General features: G+C 38.7%; 1 long non-coding RNA gene across 1 annotated transcript; it reads right to left on the bottom strand.

Annotated features, from left to right (window-relative positions):
* Positions 1-17,982: 17,982 nt before the first annotated feature.
* Positions 17,983-21,616, bottom strand: LOC118454178 (uncharacterized). Its single transcript, XR_004843640.2, has 3 exons — positions 21,478-21,616; positions 20,354-20,645; positions 17,983-20,043 (listed from the first exon to the last, which is right to left on the bottom strand). It is a non-coding gene; the product is annotated as an uncharacterized LOC118454178 (long non-coding RNA).
* Between the last annotated feature and the right edge of the window lie 929 nt (positions 21,617-22,545).

The following is a 22,545-nucleotide window of genomic DNA, read 5'->3' on the forward strand; positions in this document are numbered from 1 at the left end:
TAGTTGCAAACAATTCTTCCTTACTCTTTTATATTTCCTGCTCCTGTTGAGAAATTTAGCTCAACTAGGGATATTACTACAAGTAACCTTTGTTGATTGTGCACAAAGACTGCTGCAAAAGATGCTTTGTCAGCAGCACGGTGTGGGTGTCTTTAACCTCTCCACGCTGTCATAGGGTGAGACACAGAATAAACACTGGGCAGGTCTGTTGCACAGATAACACAGACACATGAGACAAAGAGATAGACACATGACGAAAAGACTTTAACGCTGGAATAGCCGGGAGCATCATTTCTCCTCTTTTTGCTGGAGGCTATCCTCCTGCTAACCTGTGCTGGACCACTATGTGCTGAATGCAGAGAGCCAAGCTGGTCGAAACTCTCGTCTACTCCTAATGGGAAAGCAAACAAGTTGACAAAATGTCAGTTTTTAGAATGGAAAAGGAAGTTGCTGTGAAGGGCACAGGGACCAGAACTGTTGCAATGAGTCACCATCGCAGTGCCTTTAAAACACCCAAAAGGTAAAAGAGCCTCCGTTTAATGGAAGCACATGTAGTAATTGTGGTTGGAACAGGCTCGGGATATAACATGGTGAAAGATGAAACTAAAGGCTGTCAGTTAAGTGGAGCATGGCAGTGTAGAGGGACAGACAAAAACGAGCGATTACCATCCAACGTTTATGACTTGGCAGACATTTGTATTACAATAAATGTCTATTTTTGAGTGATATATGATTGCTGTATTTATCATCACACAGAGAGTCATTTATGGGTGGAACTGGGTGTGAGCCGGAGTGTGCTTTGTTGTACTCTACCTGTCATCTGTATTTATGACAACCATACTGACACACCTTGAAGTAAATGTTTTCATCATTACAGGATTACAGCTTTTAAGGTGCCGCCAAGTTTAAAGAGCGATTCAGCACCAGCCAAATTATTGCTTTTGCTGATTAGCAGTTTTCACTTCTCATTTTGTGGTAGCCATGTAGACTGGCATGTGTCACAACTTGGAATTTACATGATTACTCGGCTAGATGATTAAAAGCTCCTGCCCTCACTATTTGGCACTAGAAATTATAGTCAGTTAAGCTCATATTCTATTATTGGCCAACATCAGTTAATGACTGTTTTCTAAAATGTTCCACAGCAAGATGCCACTGAAACATGGCAAAATCTCTCAGACTCATTAACTATTACCCACAGAATCTAGTTATTTGTTTTAAGTGGTTCTTAAATACATCTGCTTATTTGCCAAATTCTGACACTTTCCCATTTTCTCACTTATACGCTGGAAAATGTGTCTCTTTATTTTTTCCTGTTTTTTTTCCAATAGTTGCCAAGATGATGACAAACAGACAGGAGATGATGGGAGGTGGAGTTGGAGGTAGCAAAGTCGAAGAGCTAAAGATTCTCGTCGATACAAGAAGGGACAGGATTAGAAGTGAGTAAAGTAAAGTGTTGGTTTGAACGATTTGGTGATTAAGTTAGACAGGCAAGGCTGAGATGGTTTGGACATTTGCAGAGGAGAGATAGTGGGTATAATGGACAAATGATGTCGAAGACGGACTCCACTTATATCTACACATAACTGTGCCTCAACCATTTTCACTAAGGACATTTTGCTGGGATTAGAAGTACATCAGACTTAATACTGAGCCTATCTTAAATGTTCCTTTTAACCCGTAAAAGCTGACGGGAGAGCCCGCGATCCTATTTGCCTAACTATTTTTAAAATACTGATTGAATTGCAACCAAATGAGCTAGAGCAATAATTTGTCTTTTGGTTTTTTGCATATGAAAAACAAGGAGTTTTACTTGCATATCATTCATTCAGTTTGTCCCACGCTGTGGTTTCCTTTGACTAATGGGTTTGCAAAAATTGCGTAAAAAGCGCATGCAACAACAAATACCATTATACTCCAGAAATAGGCTTTGTCGATCTGATCAGCGGTTCTAAGCACCTCATCATTACGTTGTCAGCACAAACTGTCACATGTCCACCATTACCTGCAAAAAACTTCACAGGAAATGTAGTGTTTTTTTCTCCAGGGCCTTTCAGTTTGTACATGTTCATGTTTCCTTTTATTATTATTTTAGCCCTGATGTGTGTGCATTTTTGTCCTGTTCTACTTCCTGTCTGTGATTAGTTAGATTAAGTTCAGCTGTGTACTCACTGGTCTCCTATCATCATCATTAGCCTGGCATTTAAGCCCTCAATTTCCCTCAGTTCCTTGTCTTGTCATTTTTGTTATCATCCCTTCCGTATGTGTGTTTCAGTTCAGTTCAGCCAACCCTTCAGTCACTCAGTTAGTCTTATGTTCTGTTCATCATATCAGCATAATAAAACACCGTTCACGTCCTTCATCAGTCCTGCGTTTGGGTCCTCTCTTCCTCTTCTCCACATCCACACAGTGATCCTCCTGACACTGTATAGTTCCTGGGACACTTAGAACTTTGATTGCACTATTGAAAATACTTTATTTTGATGCACATGCTGGTTTCTTGCAAATTGCGCACAATAATGTGCGTTTTTGTTTTTGCTGCAGTTTATTAAAATTCTCAAAAATTAAATTATGAAGACACTCAAAATATTTTTGGGGTTGAAAACCACATTTAAAATTTTAAGGGGCATAAATTTAACATTTCTGTAACTAGAAAAGTGTTTAAAAACAAAACCAAAAATAATTATTTTCAATTTTTGTAGTTTATTGCACTTTTTAGCAATTTATGTAGTTACTATGAATTTAATACATACATATTAATAAAATTTGGAATATAATCATTGTATTGTTGCATGATAAAAATGTCACTACAGCATGTAAAAATGTAAAGATAAGCTCTGTACTTGTTCTATGTTAAACTTAAAAGGGTCTTGGAGGCAAAAGGTAATATATTATTAATTGCAATGTGAAAGCAAAAAGTCCAAAGAATTCTTCATGTCAGGGTTGATATAATTAAAGAAAATATATTTATTACATTTTCAGGCTATTGACAGACAAAGTTAGAGGTGGCTATTTGGTTTTCCAAGTAGAGAATATCATTAATCTATACTGTAAAGAGGACCTTGAGCATACAGATAGTTTCAACACTGAGGTGAATCAGCCTCGACGATGCATTGCTCTAGGATGACTCTGGTTTCTCAATAGCATCCTGATGTCTGGCCTTGCTGCCTTGCTGTCTGCTCTCTGACAATCTGTGACAGCGGAGGTGTGAGTGCCACTCACTCAGTGTCCTTGCGTCTGCCAGGGCATGACACACACCCATCGATATGTGGAAAGATACACTCTCTAACGACGGGATAAAATTGAACTGATTTAATCAAGGCGCTCAATACGTACCTCACCTTCTGCCAGCTGACAATGTGATTGAGGACATTAAGAGAGTGGCACCGCTTTTAAGAATAACTTCTGTTTTTCTTCTGTTAGTATTGTGGAGATGGAAAAAAACTGCTTCTTCATTGTTGCTGAGCTGGAAAATTAAAATATTTCCATAGCTTTAAGTACAAATAGAAAAGAATAATTATCTGTGTTTGAATGCTTTAGCTGCTGTCCTCGCAGTTGTTGCTTTGACACTTGGTTGTTTTACCAATTGTGATAAATTCACTTGTCCTTCAGGAAGGCAATCTTCATAATTTAACTGTCACGGCAATTAATGGCAACGTTTACCACCAGAAGAGTTGTTTGTGTGTTTGTTGCTGACGACAGGACATATTCAGAAACTTTTCTTTCCAAAAATATATTTGACCATCTTTCTTCAACCTACATAGCCCTTTATCCATCTTAAAGATCTAAATTTACACTCCTCTCTCAAGCCCTTTTCCTGTTTAGCAACAACTTCCTCTTATGCAGGATGTTGTTTTCTGGGTGTCGGCTATTATAGGTTGTATGGTGGCGACCCTTGGGGTTATGTGGTTTCTCATACTCCCAGCTCTTATCCAAAGTGATTCCGACAGGCACATTAAAATGCAAATTCTTGTCTCTGCACTCCTTGCCATTTTGTCACTTCCTTTCTCCTTGTGTGGCATGTTGAGTGGAAAGGAATTAGAGCACTGGCCCTGGGGTTGAATATTCAAATGGCCACCTGATTTCCCAACAGAGCACCACCAGCCAGGTTTCCATTTACATAGTTCCTTTTCCCCATTTACTGCCCATCAAAGCTGACTCAACCACAACTATCCACTGGGCCATTTATAGAACGTTCAACTCTCACTGTGTGGCAAATACTCAAACAGTGAACTACCAACCATATTGCGCTTCTCAAAAAAGACCTAGTCACAAAACTTAAGACCCCTAAAAGGGCATAGAGAAATCCTTATTAGAACAATACTGTGGAAAATGGCTACTCATTACCACTACAGGTTCTTAATGCTTGTTTGTAGAGGTCAATGGTTTCATGTAGCACTGGAGGGGTTACTGGGGTTTGACTGGCCAATTAGATATAATTAGTATATAATGCTAAATATGAGCACAATAGCATAATAAGTAATCAAGCTTATAATGAACTGGAGTTGGCTGTTGCCCTTGTACTACGAGGAGAAAGATGCCCATCAGCTGAGCACTGAGAAGTGTTTTCTCCTTGAAAGTACAGAATAAAATACTTACCAAATTCAGCCTGATAGTTGTTCCATAATCTTGCTGAAAGACAAACAGGGGAAAATACCGTTAGCAGTGACAGAAAGGGTGTACGGTATGTTGCAATTTTTAAAACTGCTACAAATCATTCTATTCTGTGTGTTGCCATAAATGTAAGTTAAAGCATATATTTTTGCTTGATTTCTCTTTTTGTGAATTGCATGTTGTGCTTGGCCACAAACTCAGTACTGTGCACGAATGCCTCCTGTATAAGCACAGACACAGCCCAGGAGCAGCTGGAGCTCTACTAGCATACTGCTGTCACTACAGTTCCTGTGGAGGCAGTGTCAGGTATTATTACAACTCTGTTACTCAGGACTGATCATGTTGTTTTGCATAGTATGCCAAAAGTGTAATTATTTAGAATTTTGAATTCTATTATTGAATCCAATTGTAGAAACAGATAGTTCAGCCATCTATCCATCCATCTGCTTTTCCAGTTCCTCTGGGGAAGCACCGAGGCATTCCCAAGCCAGCTGAAAGATATAATTTCTCCTCTTGACAGTACATGGCCAGAGCACTTCTCTCAGGAGGTATTAGAATCAAATTCCTGAACAGTGTTGGGGAGTAACGGAATACATGTACCGCCGTTACGTATTTAAAATACAAAATATGAGTAACTGTATTCCGTTACAGTTACCGTTTAAAAAGGTGGTATTTAGAATACAGTTACTTTGTTGAAATAAATGGATTACACGGCAGTACTTCCCTGTTTCATATTGTGGCGGGTCAGGCCTGTTTGGGTTTTGTTAGACAGCTACGTTCTGTTGTTTCAGGCGGCAGCGTTACGGTTGCCATGGTTACAGGGTGACGCTCTCTCTCTGCGTGTTTCCTGGGTGAGAGAGCGCCTGTTGTTGTTGTGCTAAGCTAATAGGCAGAATGCTACCGGTATAGCTCTAAAGAATGTAGCATCATAGGCAGTGTAGTCCGTGCTGCAGGGAGAATGGACTGCCATACACGTTATGTGTCTGTGAGCGAGGGAGGGAGAAAAAGGAAAAGTACGAGCTGTCATCGAGCAAAAACGGGAGCTGGAAGCATGTAAATATAATAATAACCACTGCAGCCAAGAAGAGTGCCTGACGAGCCCAGTTGTAAGTAAGCTATTAAGACTCGACTGTACACCGTGTTCGTGTTTTCCTCCAAAAACAATAAGTTCCGTTGGAGCAGCCTTTCAACGCCTCTCTCTGTCTCTCGCTAGCAAAGTTGACCCAGACAACAAAGTAAAGCTAGTTTTCGGCTACGAGCCCGACACAGAACCCACCGTATTAGCCAGAGGTCCCTTTACTACGTACTACGGTTCGGAGCCGCGGACCTTCAGTTACAGTAATAAATCACAGCAATAGTACATTCATGTAGTTGTAAACAGCATGATAATATATTAAGTAATCCAAAGTATTTAGAAAACGTTACTCTCAACGTTCCATTACAGAATACATGCCCCAAAATGTATTCTGTAATGGAATACATTTTAAAAGTAACCTTCCCAACACTATTCCTGAACCACCTTAACTGGTTCCTTTCATTGAGCAGTTGTGGCTCCACTCTGAGTTCCTTCCCAAATGACTGAAGGCCCAACCAAGCCAGCTACAGAGGAAGCCCATTGCCACTGCTTGCATCCATGATCAATGGCCACCAGTCACCACCTTACTGTGGTAGAGGAATTTACCACAGTATGGGTAAATTCCATAATTCCCATAATTCCATAATTATAAGGGCTTTTGGCCCTAGTAGGGTGTCCCATTGGTATTAGATGAGGGGTGAAATAATGAGTGAGTCACAAAACCCCAATGAAGATATGACTAAGAGACCAGTTTACCCTGCCTGACTCAGGGTTACTGCCACCCAACCCTGAAGGCAGGCCCAAGGAGGAAGCTTGAGAGAGACGTAGTCAGCCCGAATAGGCATCATGGGCTCACAACCTGCAGGAGGTGCTGTAGGGCAACGTGCATTGGGCATCAGTCAAGGCTGGATGACCTGCCATTGCACTCCCCAGCTGTTAAAACTAGCTCTTGGGACATGGAAAGTCAGGGTATTATGGAATTTACCTGCAACATGCAACTGGTTTCTGACAGTAAAAGATGGTGTTGTATGAAGTAAAATCCAGGGGCTGCTAGTCGAACAGGAGGCAGCATGCACAAATATGAAGTGTACAAAAATAATGTCTCCACAGTAACCCCGTCTTCATTATACCTGTCTCTGTCAATGACTGCCCTCTTCTCCTGCGTTCCTGAGCTGAATGGCTAATTACCTGGATAAGGTGCATGGGGAGCAGTCGACCACAGCAGCCACCTGTCGGCTGGAGTCCCTCCAAATGACAAACGCCCGCAGGGTTGCTCTGCCCAGGTTGAGTCTGTGTTTTCCACTCTGTCGCCTTGCACCACACCTCAGCGTGGCAGCATCAACCTGGGGAACAACTGTTGTCTTTACTAATTTACCCAAAATAGCTGCCTGCCTCGGGCTCTTTCATGCTGCCAGTGCTGGTGAAGAGCATCTGTTTTGAACTGCAGGGGCAAGCATAATCACACCGTGTTGTGGCTCTGGGCGTTAGCCTGTCTCTCAGCTAATAATAATAATGCACGTCTGGATGTTACTGACATGTAAAACTTGATGAAAACACTCCTTATTCAACACACACACACACAAATAAAATCTAAGAGAGATCTAAGATGCACAAAATATGTTTTGCTGTAGCTGTTAGCCTTTTAACAGTTGAAGTTAGAGGTTATTTTTGGTAATCCATAAACAGTGATATGATCATGTGGTTATGGTATTGATGGACCTGAGGTCAAAACATATGAAAAATAAAGCGGTAAATTAAACTTCATATGGAACATCACTGCTCTAAAGGTGAAAGGAAAAAAAAACCTTTAAAGTTTGTTTGCCTACAACAGTTACTTTTGCTTGTGTGCAAGTGCAGAGGAAACTATACAAAGGTTGGGAAGAGCATCTGAGACACTGAAGAGATAGTAAATAAAAACTTCTGGAATAACTGTGTTGGTTCATGTGTGACTTGCTGGCAAGCCAGAGAAAATCAATATCATTCCTCTGCTTTTGTGTGGTCTTCTCTCGTCTATTGCTGTACGTTTCAAAGTAATTAGTATCCACAGAGATTTTTTTTTTCTTCAGTTTTCAACAGCTTTTGTAATCCCTGCACTTCTAAAGAAAGACTACGGAGTGGTCTGCAGATATTCCTACTGCCATCTTTACAGGTTCAGCTCTAAAGCCTGCTACGGGCTTCGTGGCAGATGCTTCTTAGAATATTTGGTCAAGTGTCACAAGCTGCAGGATATTTCATCTTTGACTTAAATAACATAATGGATACAAAAATGAGGTTTGACTGAAAAGAAAACTAATTTTTTGAGGATATTGCACTGAAAATGTATTTTGGTCAGCCAAGAGAAAAGTGGTTTTTAAATCTGTCTCTCCGAGGTCTCTGTGGTTTTAGCAAAGCATAGCTTTATTGTTTTGTAATAAAACCTAATTGTATAATGTGTAGTAGCTCTCAGATGAAACATAACAGCACTGAAACAAAATTACCCCGCCATTATGTCCAAAAGCATGCACGGATCATTTCAGTCTGGATGGGATGAAAGAAAATATCAGCACTTCAGAGAGATACTTTAGAGAGCCCTTGTGTGTGTTTAAGTGTAAACATGTGCACACGTCCAATATGACTCTGATAGCCTAAGCCTCGGAGACCCTTGCCTAACTGGTTAATGCTCACGCACAGATCTACAGATACAGCCCAGTACGTGTCCAGTGGAAAGGCCATTGCAAAGTGACAGTGGCAGGGTTTTGGAAGCAGGCTGATGGCATGTGGATGTGTTGCTTAATGTGACATCTGTCGCACCACAGCGTGTTCCAGCCGGAGTAGAGGGCTGAAGGCCACTAGAGCTTTCTGTAAAATATATTGCAGAGGTCACTGCAGCGCGACCTGGCTCTCCATAATGGACACACAAATAACATCCTGTGAGAGTGAAGTATACAAGAGACGTGCTGTATTTGACAGATGCTAATGAAGCCTGATAACGAGTCAAACAGCATGAACGTTTTGAGGTGTGTTGTGGCATGCAAAACAAGCAGGCCTGGCATGAAGGGATAGTCTCTGCTGTAATAAATGACGTTAATTGATGGCTTCATTCTATTTATATGTTACTTAAAGCGTCAATGTGTTGCACATGTTAACTTACTTAAACATCTTATTTGTATTGGTGATGTCACTGTGAATAGTTCTACCTGTACCTGTGATAGTTACCCCTTGTCCTCCAGGTGTGGATTTGCCTTCTCTCTTTCTCTTCCCTGTGTGAATGTGGGTCTGGGTGTGACTGCTTCTCTGGTGATGCCTAGCAGTTGTCTTGGAAGTCTCTGGCTGGTGATCCTGTGATCCATCCAAACTGCTCTCACATCCAGTCTTTGCCAGGTTGTGCGGTAGCATAGTTCAGGCCTCTTGTGCATTTACTTGCTCGTTTGAGTTCTGTCTGCCTTGTGTTCACCTGTCTCCTCCCTTCTCTTCAGAAACTTGTTGGAAAACCTGCTTTACATTAACCTGAATACCTGGCTAACCACTCTCTTTTCACAATGCAGGAACTCCAGCAACACTTGAGGGAAGATGAACAACTTTAATAATTGACGAACGCGTTTCAGCCTGTGGCCTTCATCAGGGTCATCCCTTCTTTCTTTACAACTGCAAAGAAAGATGGTGGTTCCCAATAGGAAATAGGCCAGTCAGTCAAGGCTAATCAAAATACTTTTTTCAATATTTATTTAGTCAAGTCAAGTCAAGAAAACCTTTATTTGTCACATACAAGTTGCCCTGCAGGGAAATGGGACCCCCCCCGACCGTACATACAGCCTCACAGGATGTAACAACAGCACAAGCAAAACATATGAAGACAAAGTCAGAGACCGTTAGTAGTGTGAACATTGGACCAATATAGGGAGGAGACCCTTAAGGAAGCTAAAAAAAAAAGGAAAAACAAATTTTAGACGCTGCAAAGCCCACTATAAGATAAATAATGATTTTTTCCCCCTAATAGTCTGCAAATTGAGTCCAAGAATAAAAATGTGGCTTTGGCCTACGTTAAAGTACTGACATATGTCCAAAAGATGGATTTAAAATAGAAAACTCCATCAGGAAGATTGTGACTAAGCTTCAAGAAGAGTTTTCCAGTGGTTTCAAAGTTCTTATACTTTTATCACGAACAACTAACATAGTTTCTCAATTGTTCGCAACAATAAAAATATGACGGATGTATGACTGTTCTCGCAATTGCTGAAAATATTTTAGTGTGTCACAGCATACGACTTAATGGCATAGGATAGCTCCACTTATTTGGTGATATCTTTATTTTTAGCTTCACAGTTACATAATGTCGTTATATTGCCATACGAAAAGTCTCACAAAATACAGTAACAAATGATGTTCTGAAGAAGCAATAACCTTGGCTGCGGTTATAACTATTCCCAATTGATGTGATTCTTTCAACAAGCTGGGACAGGAGTGTTTACAAGATTCTTTTATCCTTTTCCAAAATCTTTTTTAGAATATTTTTTTTAAAAAGATTCCCCATTAAATTTTAGAACTTTTCATAAAGAATAAACTACACAAGATACAAAATGAGACACTTAAACATTTATTAGTCTACTTAGTCCAGGGGTCGGCAACCTTTAACACTGAAAGAGCCATTTGGACCCGGTTTCCACGCAAAAGAAAACACTGGGATCTAAAATGAAGATAACACTGTATATATTGTTTTTTACCTTTATGCTTTGTGTGAACAACTAAGGAGTGTTGCTTATGAAATCTATGAAGTGCTACAGAGAAAGTTACATTTTATTTATGTAATTAACACATTTTGAACTCTTAAAGAAATATAACAAAAGGAAAGACGCTGAACTAAAATGATCCATGTAGCAAATGATCCATGTAGCCGCCACCCTTATATCGTCTTTGGGCTTTTGGAGCCTTGACCTGACTTTTAAAAAATAATTGGAAAAAAAGCACTATGCTGCTAAAAAAGGAAAAATAGATATTTGCAAAATTCTGTCTAAATATGTATTTTACCAGGTTAAGGTGTGTGGCGGGGCGTGGTCTGCAGTGCCGCTGTATGGGAGTCGGACGCACCTGAGCTGCACCCGCAATCATGCCTCGCTGCCTTAACGTCTGCGCTCTCTCTGCTGTTGTGTTGGTGTGTGTCGGGCTGTGAGCTGAAAAGCCGGCTGTATGCGTACAGCAACCGTGTGTGAAAAGTGGTCAGTAACGAGATGCTGAAAAGCGTGTTCATGCAAACATCGTCGGGTCTGCCGTGATATGTTTACAATGGGACTTCTGCTCCTGAACCTCTGCGCATATCCCTTATGCGCACAGCATCTGCAATTCGGGGCTGTATGAAGTCACTTTGATCTTTACGCAGGACTATAAGCTGTCATCTGTGAGGTGTGAGCGGTGTTTGTTTGTAACATAGTTCACGGTGGAGAACAGCTGCTGACATAATGTGGATCCGAAGATCCATAATTGGCCTACTTGGGGTTGAAAGTCTCGATAAATGCACGGCGTTTCGGCGGGTACACCGGCTTCCGCAAGTGTGATGCTTATTTTGAGCGATGAAAAAATAATAAAATACAATTTTATTTTTATATTTCAATATCACAATAATCTTCCAATTTAGAAGTACAAGTTAAAAAAAGAACTAACATAAATAAAATACACTTCAGATAAATACTTCTAATTTATTTTCCCAGACCACGAGGAGCCGCACTTTAAGGACTAAAGAGCCACATGCGGCTCCGGAGCTGCAGGTTGCCGACCCCTGACTTAGACTAAAAAAACGAAAGAGGCTAAATCTTTAGAGTGAGTAAAATACTCTGTTCCTCTGTTTTCGAATAAAAGCACCCAATAATTCTGAGCACAACCGACATACAAAAATAAGCAATTTTTTATTTTTCATTTTAGGTTTCTGATTCTGTAAAATGAAATTGAGCACATTTGTATCTGAAATGTTCAGGCAGCTATATAGATGGATATGCTTTCGAAGAGAATAGTTTTGTTTAGACCTTAAATTTCTAAAAGGAGATCCAGCCTTTCTGTGAATAGCGTAAGGGAGAAGAGGTTAGGTATTATTATGTATTCCAGTTTGTGTCAACATTTGACACTGATATATAGACATGTTTATTAAACTCTGTGCTGTGTGTCTGCACATAATTCTTAAAACAGTGCCCTTGTAGCCTATTCTCAGTATTTGTAATCATTTAAATCATCATGCAGTTTTATACACCAAGTTAAAGGTGTAAAATGTTATCTTTGGAGCTGACTAAAACTTTCTTTCTGTGACTGACAGACTCAGAAAAAGCAGCAATCTACCACCATCAATGTCAATGTATTTTTGAGAACAAAGACAGACTGAAAACAAGGAAGGAGGTAAGTTTTTTTTTTATCCTACACTTTAAAATGTCTACAGTGTATTGCTATAGCCCCGAATGCTCTTTGGGATGTCATTGCTGTCTTTTTTCCTCCTTAGGTATAAGTGAAAGCATTTTTTTCTAGAGTTAGACTCGGAAGGACTGTTATGTTACCAGTTCTAATGGCAGTAAATTATGCTGACAAAGTAAGTGCTGTGAAGGCTGCCAGCCAAAAGACTTGAACTTACTGCAAAATCTCAGAAAAACAGGTAAAAGAATATTGAATTCAACTTCCACATCCTTTGGGTGAGGAACAAAGTTCAGTACTAAGTTGGTCTTGGCGGTAAAACTGCAATGAAAGCAGCCCAGCTAATCCTGCGCAGAGCCTGAGAGACACTAATGATACACCAAATGTATTTCTTCTGTTTTGTCCTACTGACCCTGACTCCCTCTTATCAGGCTTTAAGGAAGCTGAGGATTACATCAGCTTTGTTTGTTTGCTGGAAGGGAGAATGCAAGGCACAGAGACCTTGTTCTTGAGAAACAGACAAGGGCATCTACCAGTAGTATCTGCCACGCAGAAAACCATCTACTCTGTGCTTCCTATAGAATATAGATTTTCCATCACATGTCTATTTTGTTGGTGTGTATATTACAATAAAGTCTATATTACTCAAGAACAGTAATATAGACTTTCTTTTTTTAAGACTTACAGCTCTATGTTTCCTACTCAAGTATAATAATTAAAAATCTACATAATTGTATGGTTTAAACTGACTCTTGAAATAAAATAAAGACCCAACTGCAGATAAACAATAGCTTATATGGCAGCACACACAGTTACCTACATGAAATGGAGAAATCCTAAACTTTTTTATTATTTAACCTCATTTAAACTCCTGCCTCATTAAAGGATAACAAATTCATATCTGTCCTGCACCTACAGACCTTACTGCATTAACTGATTCTTTACAATTAACTCGTACTCAGTCTGAATCCATTAAAGAGACATAATGGGAAATATGCACATTTCCAAAAGTTAGAGCAGAAAATTGATGCTGCTGTACAAACCCCAACAATATTAACCCAGCTTAGCTTAGCATAAACACATAAAAGTTCCAAACTGCAAAAGTATTTAAAAAAAAGAAAGAAAAATACAGCAAATATCTCTGTTTCGAGGGTTTCCATTTAAATATATTAATACTTCCCTGAAACTGTGCATGCTTTCTGGATAAGTGGTATGGTCTTAGCATATTAATTGATTTCAGCAGCATTTTACTATTAGTTGAATAATAATGTGCTAATAGTAGGAAATTAAGATGGAAACAATGATGGAATAATATAAAAACAACAACAAGATATTACCATTTAATTACAAAGAAATTTCAACTAAAAATCACAGTGGTTATACATGAGTAATATTACATTGGCATTCATGTAGCTGAATGTGAGAGTACTGGGGTACTAATCTGGAAACAAATGTATGTATGTATCTGCCAGCAATAAAATATTAATATCTTAGCGTTTTGTATTTTTTATTTTAATTTTACATTGCCAGTAACCTCATACTAATACCATAATATTGGCTAATCCTTTAAAATAATAATTAATTCCACTGTATTTCTCAAGCAATCCTCTTTGTTTGAAGGTAACAACAATATACATAACATGTTTAAGACTGTCTTATTATCTGAAAAAAAAAAATAGTTTATGTGGAATAACCATGAACCATGGCTGTAACATTCAAAACTATCTGTTTCTTTCTAAGTCAAAGTCCATGCTAATACTCTAATAAAGAAAACTTCATGTAATGTGATGACTACCCAGCAACACATGCAGTAATTTATGTGTAATCACTAGGAATTTCTCCTCTCCTCATTATTTTATCCAAGCTGGCAGGTTTCTACCTGTTTATGTGAACTGCAGGTATGAGAAAAGGAAAAAAACACTCATGTTTATTCTTGGCAGTTGTTATTGTTGCCAGTGACCTGTAACACTACTGCACTTAAACTAGAGGCCCAACTCTTCCTATTGCTTGGGGGTGTAATCAAGCCCAACGCAAGGTGAGTGGCTTCCATCCACATTCTCTCCAACGTGTATCACAGCCATGTTTGAAATGCATCAAAGCCTCCCATCCATCAGACTTTTAAGATGTCTCCATGGAGATGATTGACGACAGTAAAAGGCTGCTCTGGAGAGAGGCCCCGGGTGAACAGATGAGATCACAAATCTCATCTCTTTCTCTGTCTCATTCTCTTTCCCTGTCCTGGTCTCTCTCATCTCCCCCACTTTCTACAACGTACACAAACAGTAGTGCAACACACACACACACACATAAACGGTGCGTAGTCAAACATTTTTATCACTTTTCCCCCTTTCATCTTCTTGGTGTCAGTAAAAAGGGAAGAGAAAAAAAAGTTTAGGGTAAAAAAAGAAATGCCCAGAGTCTTATTATTCAAGGTATCTGGGAATATATGAACTGCTACCCTGTGGATGAATAAGGTGACCGGACATCTCTCAGTGGGTCTGAGAGATGTCTAATCATCAGAAGATCTTTTATAATATGATATAATCAGTATTCATTCAGTGAGAGATCGACCTTGTCACTAAGTGCCAAGTGAGCAGGTATTTCTTGTCTGTGAAAACACATTCGTGCAGGCTTTCAATTGCAAGGTGAGCTAGAAAACAGTCATAAAATAGATGCGTTTTGGGGCTTTTTTACCATCAGCTTCAAAGAATTTCAGAGATTTTGCATTTCTGAATCATTTCAGAATCTTGGCATCTCTCCATGACCATAAGCTGTGAAGAACCTTGACTCTACTATCATGTAACACTGCTGTGTCATTCTATTGGTGTAAGGACCCATCGATTTAGCATTTATGCAACAAATTGCATTTAGCTGACTGTGGGCCAAGTCAATCAAAGGCTGGGCCTTCTGTGCATTTTGGCAAAAGGTGGTGATTAAACTGACTTGGAAAAGCGAGGAGCATTTCTGTTTCCTCAACCTGACAAACACAATGTTGCCCTCTAGCAGTACACAGGACTGGTTTTCCACCATTCCTCTCTTGGGTGGGAGGAGACAGGTGGGTGCGTTTCACCCAGGTTTGGCACATTTAGCCCTATGAGATATGTAGCAGAGAGACATCCATGGCTTAGAGCAGAATCAACAGATGGACTTGGTGTGCTCATAATGAATCACTATCCAACAGGAACAGCTTGAAATCCTGATCAGCCCCGACGTGGGTTGGCTCTCATTGTAGTAGATTTGATTCTCCTTGAGCATAGTCCACTCTCCTCCACAAAGGGTCATCTGTGGACAACATTACAGTGCTATGCTCCCAAAAACAATGTGTTTTTTTTTCTCTTTTTTATACCTATTCTGAATTTATTTTTAACAAATTGGCAAGGCTTACTCATGTGTATATCAGTAAGGTTTTCTATGTCTGTGTTTGCCTGTAACACAGTATGAGTATTTGACCTGCAGTATTGAGGGAATAAGTCTAACCAAAACATATTGGGCAGTATTATATTAAACAATATTGTCCTGTAGGGTTTATACGCTGTTGTTCAGAATATAAACTGTCAATCTAATATTCAAGTAATACTCCAGTCTCTAAGTTGTACACCTATCTGAGAGGGTAAGTACAGACGGTTTTCTGAAGAAGTATCTTAGGCTGCATGAAATCCTCTTAGAAAGCCTTTTAAATCCCAAGTTTTATGTTTATGCCACTTTCAAAAATGATGAATTAGAGGAAAGAGTTAGGCAGTAATAAACAACCATTATCACTGACTACTAGCTAACGTGATTAGCAAGGAACATCTGAGTGCCATTGTACGATAGCACTGTGCTGCCTAGCTACTACTACTACTAATAATAATAATAATCCTGTTTGAGCAGTTAGTAAAGTAAAATGTACAAAAATGCAATTTAAAGCTTTAATAACTTTCATAATAATTTGGATAATAATAATAATTTAGTATTCAGCTATTTTACTTTTGTTTTCTGAATCACCATGCATCGAGTTTCCTCTCTTCAACCAGCAGTCCTTCATTTAATTCTACAAATAATTTGGATTAATAAAGATATTAGTGGCTATGTAACATATAATCAGATAAAAACTTTGAGGAACATTTGACCTTTGCATCTACATGTTGTCTGTCACTAGATCAGATAACATTGGCAGCGCTGACATGCCTGTTTTAGTGATGTTGGAACAACAAGGCATCTCAAAGATTGCCGTTTGTCCCCATTCATCTCACACACTGCTCCCACTTTAACATATTGGCATTTCTGAGGTGCTTGGCGGTAATTGTCAGCCACATGGCGGCACCTCGTTTGTTTCACTGACATTTTGCCTTTGCTTGATTGTGTATTTAACAGGCAAAGGAAAGCAAAATTAATTGGAGAGCGGCCCTAAACTGTCGGCTTGAAATGTCACCCCTGTATTGTGATGCCTACGCTGACACAGTGGCACTCGGCACAGGCAAGATGCGGCAAAGGAAGGATGCAAGAGTTTGTTGAGGAGTGAAAAGATGAAATGGCAACAGAACTACAGTAAAGAATGATAATAATAATAATAAAAGAGGAGGGTAGAGGATCTGTAGACTATTTCTAGCAGTCAGTGGTGCTCAAAGACCTTTTCCTAAATTGGTTGCAAGTTGCCAAATATGAATGTTTTGGGTTCTCTGTAGTGTTTCTGTTCATAAAAGATATTAAGTACTCACTGACACTTCATACAAAGCAGAAAGAAAGATGATTTATTGTCAGTATTCAAGCTTCCATGTGAGGCATAACTTGGGAAGTATGAGCTGATCTTAGTGGGCTTCATCCAGGGTTCTGGAGTTCATAGTCAAGCTCAGTCAGCTGTGGTGTTTGAAATGACACTGCTACAGGGATGAGCTCTTTGGAGCGCTGACAGTGACAGTCTAGAAAACCACCCACTAATGTCACACACATAATGACAAAATATCTTTTTGTTTTTTATATTTTCACAGTTACTTTCCTGGTGGCTTATCCATTATTACTCTATATAGTTCAGTCTAACTCAGCTTTCAACTGGAAAGGAAAAGCAGAGCTTCCCCATAAGGGCAGAATGCTATATATATACACATAAATATCCATACACATATTTTATCATGCATAACAAAATATGTTCTGCCTTTTTATTGATTAGCATTGCTATAATGTACATGTGATGCATTTGGAATCTGCCAGCTGACCTACAGTGCTGCAAGTAATAAATACAGCTCACATGGTCACTGAAATGATTGACAGGAGCAGATTGTGTTTATGTCTTATTGGTCATGACACCTGATAATAAAGGTAAACTTTGCTTTCATCACATATTGTGTCCTTTTCTGGCGCATTTCATCTCCCTTAAATCACAATCAAACTTTAAAAAACTAATAAAAATGCATACTCATTTCTGTCACAGCAGATTGCACATTGCTCATTTGCGCAGTACTCAAAAAATAGAGTGATTTGCCAAACACCTGATCTACTAGATACAGTAAGTGCTTACCCAGCTGCTACCTCTTAGCCTGTTGCTGAACTCTTGCTGTCTTGATATGCAGCCAGATAATTTGTGTTCTCCACTTGTTTTTCCATTTCTTGTTTGCTCTTGTTCATGAAGATCTTCTGCTGGTTTTCAGGTGCACCATCTGCCTGTTGACTCTTTTGAGTTTACTGAATTTGACTGCCTTCACTTTTCTGATTGTATGCTCGACTTTCATTTTTGTATTAAATTTGGTACATTTTTGGATACGATACCTGTGTTATTTATTTTTTTATTTTTGTTGGGGTTTTTCAAATATTTTGTGGTATGAGAATAATAGTAATTTGTGAAAAAAAAAAGTCAAACAAAATGATCATTCCTCAACGATTGTAGGTTAGCAGCAGAAATAGTGCTATTGTGGAGGTATGTAAAGACGACAGAAGAGGTCTCAGTGTCTCATTTCAACTTTATTAACTGACTCAGCAGAACTCCACATACAAAAAGCGCCAAAATCTCCACCCCAGCACTTCCCTTCAACTTGGGTGTGAGTGGAGCCACCTGGTGGTCCGCCACACTATGACTTTATTTTATGTTCTGCGAAAATTATTAATAAACTACATTTACTGTACAATGTATTCTCAGTTTAAAAAAGAAAACAATATCCATTACCAACCCTCCTCACTACCATGCATTTCAGTATAAGGCTCTAACATCTTTTACCCTCTGCTATTGCTGATATGTAGGGTAGCCACATATCCTATTTAACGTAGATCTATCATACTTTTAATGCAGTTTTTTCAAATAGATGCTTTTACAATGGTGGAGGCTCAAAGTTTGAAATAAAGAGGTATGAAAATGTAGATAAAGGGGTATAAAGGTAAACACTGTCTCATTGGCTTTGGCTAAACAAACAAATAATGTTCCTTACAGTATTTTCTACTCTTGGATTTGTTGGAAAGACAGGGGATTTTCTTACTGTGGTCTGGTTGTGAGCACAACAGCTCAACCTGTATGCCATTTTAGACTCAGAAAATCAGTTAGCTATTTAGGCAAACTTTATTGAAGGTGATTTTTTTGGATATTGAACAAATCCATTTCAATTTATTTGGCTTTCCTGGGGAAGGGAGTGCAAAACAACTGGCTTTTTTTGTAACCAACAATAATAGGACCAACATGTTCTTTCGTCCTACATCAAAGAGGAGTCTGTTGTCAACAATCCAGCATAAATTAGGATTTTGTAGCTTGCCTAATGATAAAAGAAAGATGTTCCATCTATAAAAGGCAACATTGAGGAGAACTATATTTCCCAAATATTTGCAGTTAGACTGAACAGCTTGTTTCAGTAAGAACAATGACCCAAGGTAGCTAAGCTGCTTTGTATATTTCTACAACCCATTGCATATAGATGCAACCAACATTTTGCAGCTACATCAAGCCAAGTAAGCCACAGCAAGCAATTTAACCCTATCAAACGTGCACACACAGGTACATGAGCAGTTGAGTCAAAAGTAAAGCAACAGAGAGCAAAGGGGGGTGTGTTTCACTTGCCCTATTTGACAAGGAAGGTCATTCTCTTTTTCTTTTAATGGTGGCCAATTTTTATTTTTAACCGTGTCACAGAATCTCCCACTAGGTTTTTCACAACAAGGTCAACTAAACCTTGCAGTGATCAGGTGAGCCTGAAATCTTGTTGAAAAGGAAGATGTAGTAGTTTTCAACAACCAGCAACCTGGATCTTTTCCTTCCCAAAAAGTGCTGGAATTGGCTCGTGATCAGGTTTAAATTATGCTATAGTTTTGTAAAAATGCTATTTATAAAACTCTCCACCATCTAGTTGCCAATGTTATTGTCATAAAAGCTTCAATGGCTTTTCCATGACGTCAATAACACGCCATGAAAGGGTCTGACTCACAAGCATGAGTAATGGCATAGCTGTCTTTTGTTAATATGTGAAGATAACTCCTTAGTCTGGTTATTTCCCAACAGGCTTCAAGTGAGGGCGTTGACAGTATAAAGTATTTAAATAATTAAATGCTTTTAATATTAGCACTGGTACAGGTGACACACTTGTGCTGTCATTACGGGGATGTTACTGAAAGCTTTAGTTAACATTTTTCATCAGCAGAAACCTAGCTAAGATACTACTTAGACGTGTCACAGTTTATTTACTATAATTATTTTTTACATTAATGAGATTTTTTCAAAAATAAATATACAACAACTGCTTTGACTAAATACTGTAGCATGCTGATTAAACAAACATGATTTTATTGCGAGAGGCTTCAGTGTTAAACTTTTTACAAAAAAATGTAACTTTATAATAAGGTAACATTCACTTTACCTCAGTGTTTCCACTGATTGACTACTAATAATTAGTGTTGGTCTTATTTACATGTTTTCTCTATGTTGCTTCATTTTATCTTCTTTGAGTAATGGCATGATTTTCATGCAAAGTGCTGGAGGAGGTTTAATAATAATAATATATTCCAGAAAGGTTGGTCGTGTCGTCCAAGGTTCATCTCTGCAATTTCAAAATAAAAAAAGAAAGAAAGAAAATAATAATGAAAAATTAGGAAAAAGAAGACAATTTTCCATAAATAATCATTTTGTTTTCTGTGGATTTTTTTTCCACTTGGCTTGTATTTCAATTGCAATGTGCAGAAAAAGACAAATGAAATGTATTCACCCTCTAAATGTCACGGTTATATATTTGTGTTTGCAATGATTATACTCATCTAAGCAGGAAATTATTTTCCCATTCAAGCATCGGCGCACCCAACCAGTTATATGCTGTATCATAGCTGCTTGCTGTTTCTGAAGTTTGGACTTACAATAAACATGCGGAGACACATTCCACACATAGCAACAACACTGGAGATCTGAAGTGCCCTGCCACACTCTGGGCTCATCAGGCAGTTCCTTGTCTTCAAGCAGCACGCGGGACAGCTACTCCCCGATTTCTCTGTGCTTTTACTCTTTGTGGGTGTGTGTTTTTTGGGTTGAGTTTGCTTAACGTCGTCAGGGTTTTCCTCCCACACTTCACTTTCACCTCTTCCCATTGTGAGTGTTTGTTCTGACAAAAGTTGAGCTTAGTCCAATGACTTGACAGCTGATGGTTCAGATCTGTGAAGGAAATGGCAGAAATGTAATACGCCGTGTGTGTAGCTTCATTATAGCAGAATTTCCACAGGGAATTATATGGGCCGCATTATGTGGCGACTCCCACACTCTCAGGCTTTACAATACGAGCTTTGTTTACAATAACAGCGTCATAATGCTGTTATTACACTTTGTGGTGCTTCTTCCTTGGAACTGCACAAGACATTATATGTTCTAAAAGAAAATCCAGTAACGTACAAAGAAACATTTTGGTTCAGCGTAAATGTGACATCAATGTCTACAGACAGGACACTGCCTGAATCGGCGTAATGATATATGTCTAGTCAGTAAACAACAGAGAGCTGAAGTGTCCCATTTCATTAAAGAGAGATCATTTTTCACAAATGTGAATCATTAACACTACAGTCTAAACTTAAGTCTCTTTACGAACACTTTATTGAGTGAAGTCACATTGATTTGACAGATTAACAATCTTTCCACACTGATGATCATCTCTCCTGCCAGGAGTTGAGGCCCCCTGTTTCAACTGTCGGATACAATTGCTCCCCAAAGACATTATCAGATATTAAGTGATAACCCTGATGGTGAAGTAACAACTTATCTGTGCCATCCAGTGGCAACCCATTTATTAACACTGACAGTAAATTAGATTGCTGGCATCTGGAGGGTATACTGGCATTTTGAATGCACCTTTCCATCTCACGCGGCTTTCAAAACTCCTTTGGATTTCAGTCATAAGTAATGAAATTCCATCACCCTCCTCACCCATGAAAGCAACTTGGAAAGGAAGTGAGAGGAGGCCATTAAGAGTAGAGAAAAAGAGTAATGGTCTTACCCTTTTGCTTTCAGAGTCACCTCGCTGTCGGTTCTAATCTCTCTTTGTAGAGTAGACTTTTCTTAAAGGACTGCTGAGGATAGGCACCTTCACCCTTACAGATACTCACACCATCTTATGAAAAGCTGAGTTGCTGGTGTTATTGTCTACCTCAGTGAAATGAACAAGAAGGGGTGTGTCTTCAGGTTTAACAGGTTTGACAAAGATCGCTGCCTGAATAGTTTTACTTAAAAAGAACAAGCTATGTGAGGACTTAAAATGTCTTAAAGGTGCAGGCAGTATTAATAAATGTAAAGAGTTGTAAAACCATTGCTATATATGCAAATACTTGTCTATCTCTGTTGAATTGTGAATTTTTAAATATGTTTATTGACATGTGTTCTCGCAATTATCATTGAGTTCCATGTATTGTGACTTACAAACTGCGTTTTAAATAGATGACTGAAGTCTCTGAAGTACTTATGCAAATTAAAAGTTCATTATTCAGATCCATTCACAATCATAATTTCTTTTAGTCGCCAATAACAAATCTGTTTCTTCTCGTCTCCGTGGCAGCATATGCTGCTTAGGGTTGTTGTGAAAATTCCATCAAATTTTAATAAATAATTAGACAGAGTGACTTGACTAGACTGCACAGTTCATTACATGATGATCAATGATGAACCGAGAAGAACAATTTCAGGAAACAATTAAACAAAAAACAATTTGAATATACTCAAATAGCTGCATTTCATTAGGAGACTGAATTACTTACTAAACTATTCATCATCTGTAAATGCATCAACGCAAAAGGCACAGTAAATCATTCATTTTCTCTCAAGAAAACATGAATAATTTTAGCTCGCATGCTTATTTATCTAAGTATATAGACTTATTTTATCTTTGTATTTGGCCTGTGTGCTCTGAAGTGATATAATTGTGTGTGTCTCAGGGGGTTATGGGTGACAAGAAGGAATTTTATATTTTTATATTCTCCACTTTTATCCACTTTCATCAATAAATGATGAAAGAAAAAAGGGAAGTATTTTCAGGCACTTCTTTTTCGGAAGTGCATATTTTGCAAAAAAG

This window comes from Neolamprologus brichardi, chromosome 8 (genome assembly GCF_056152115.1).
Source record: "Neolamprologus brichardi isolate AB-2024 chromosome 8, ASM5615211v1, whole genome shotgun sequence".
NCBI lineage: Eukaryota > Metazoa > Chordata > Actinopteri > Cichliformes > Cichlidae > Neolamprologus > Neolamprologus brichardi.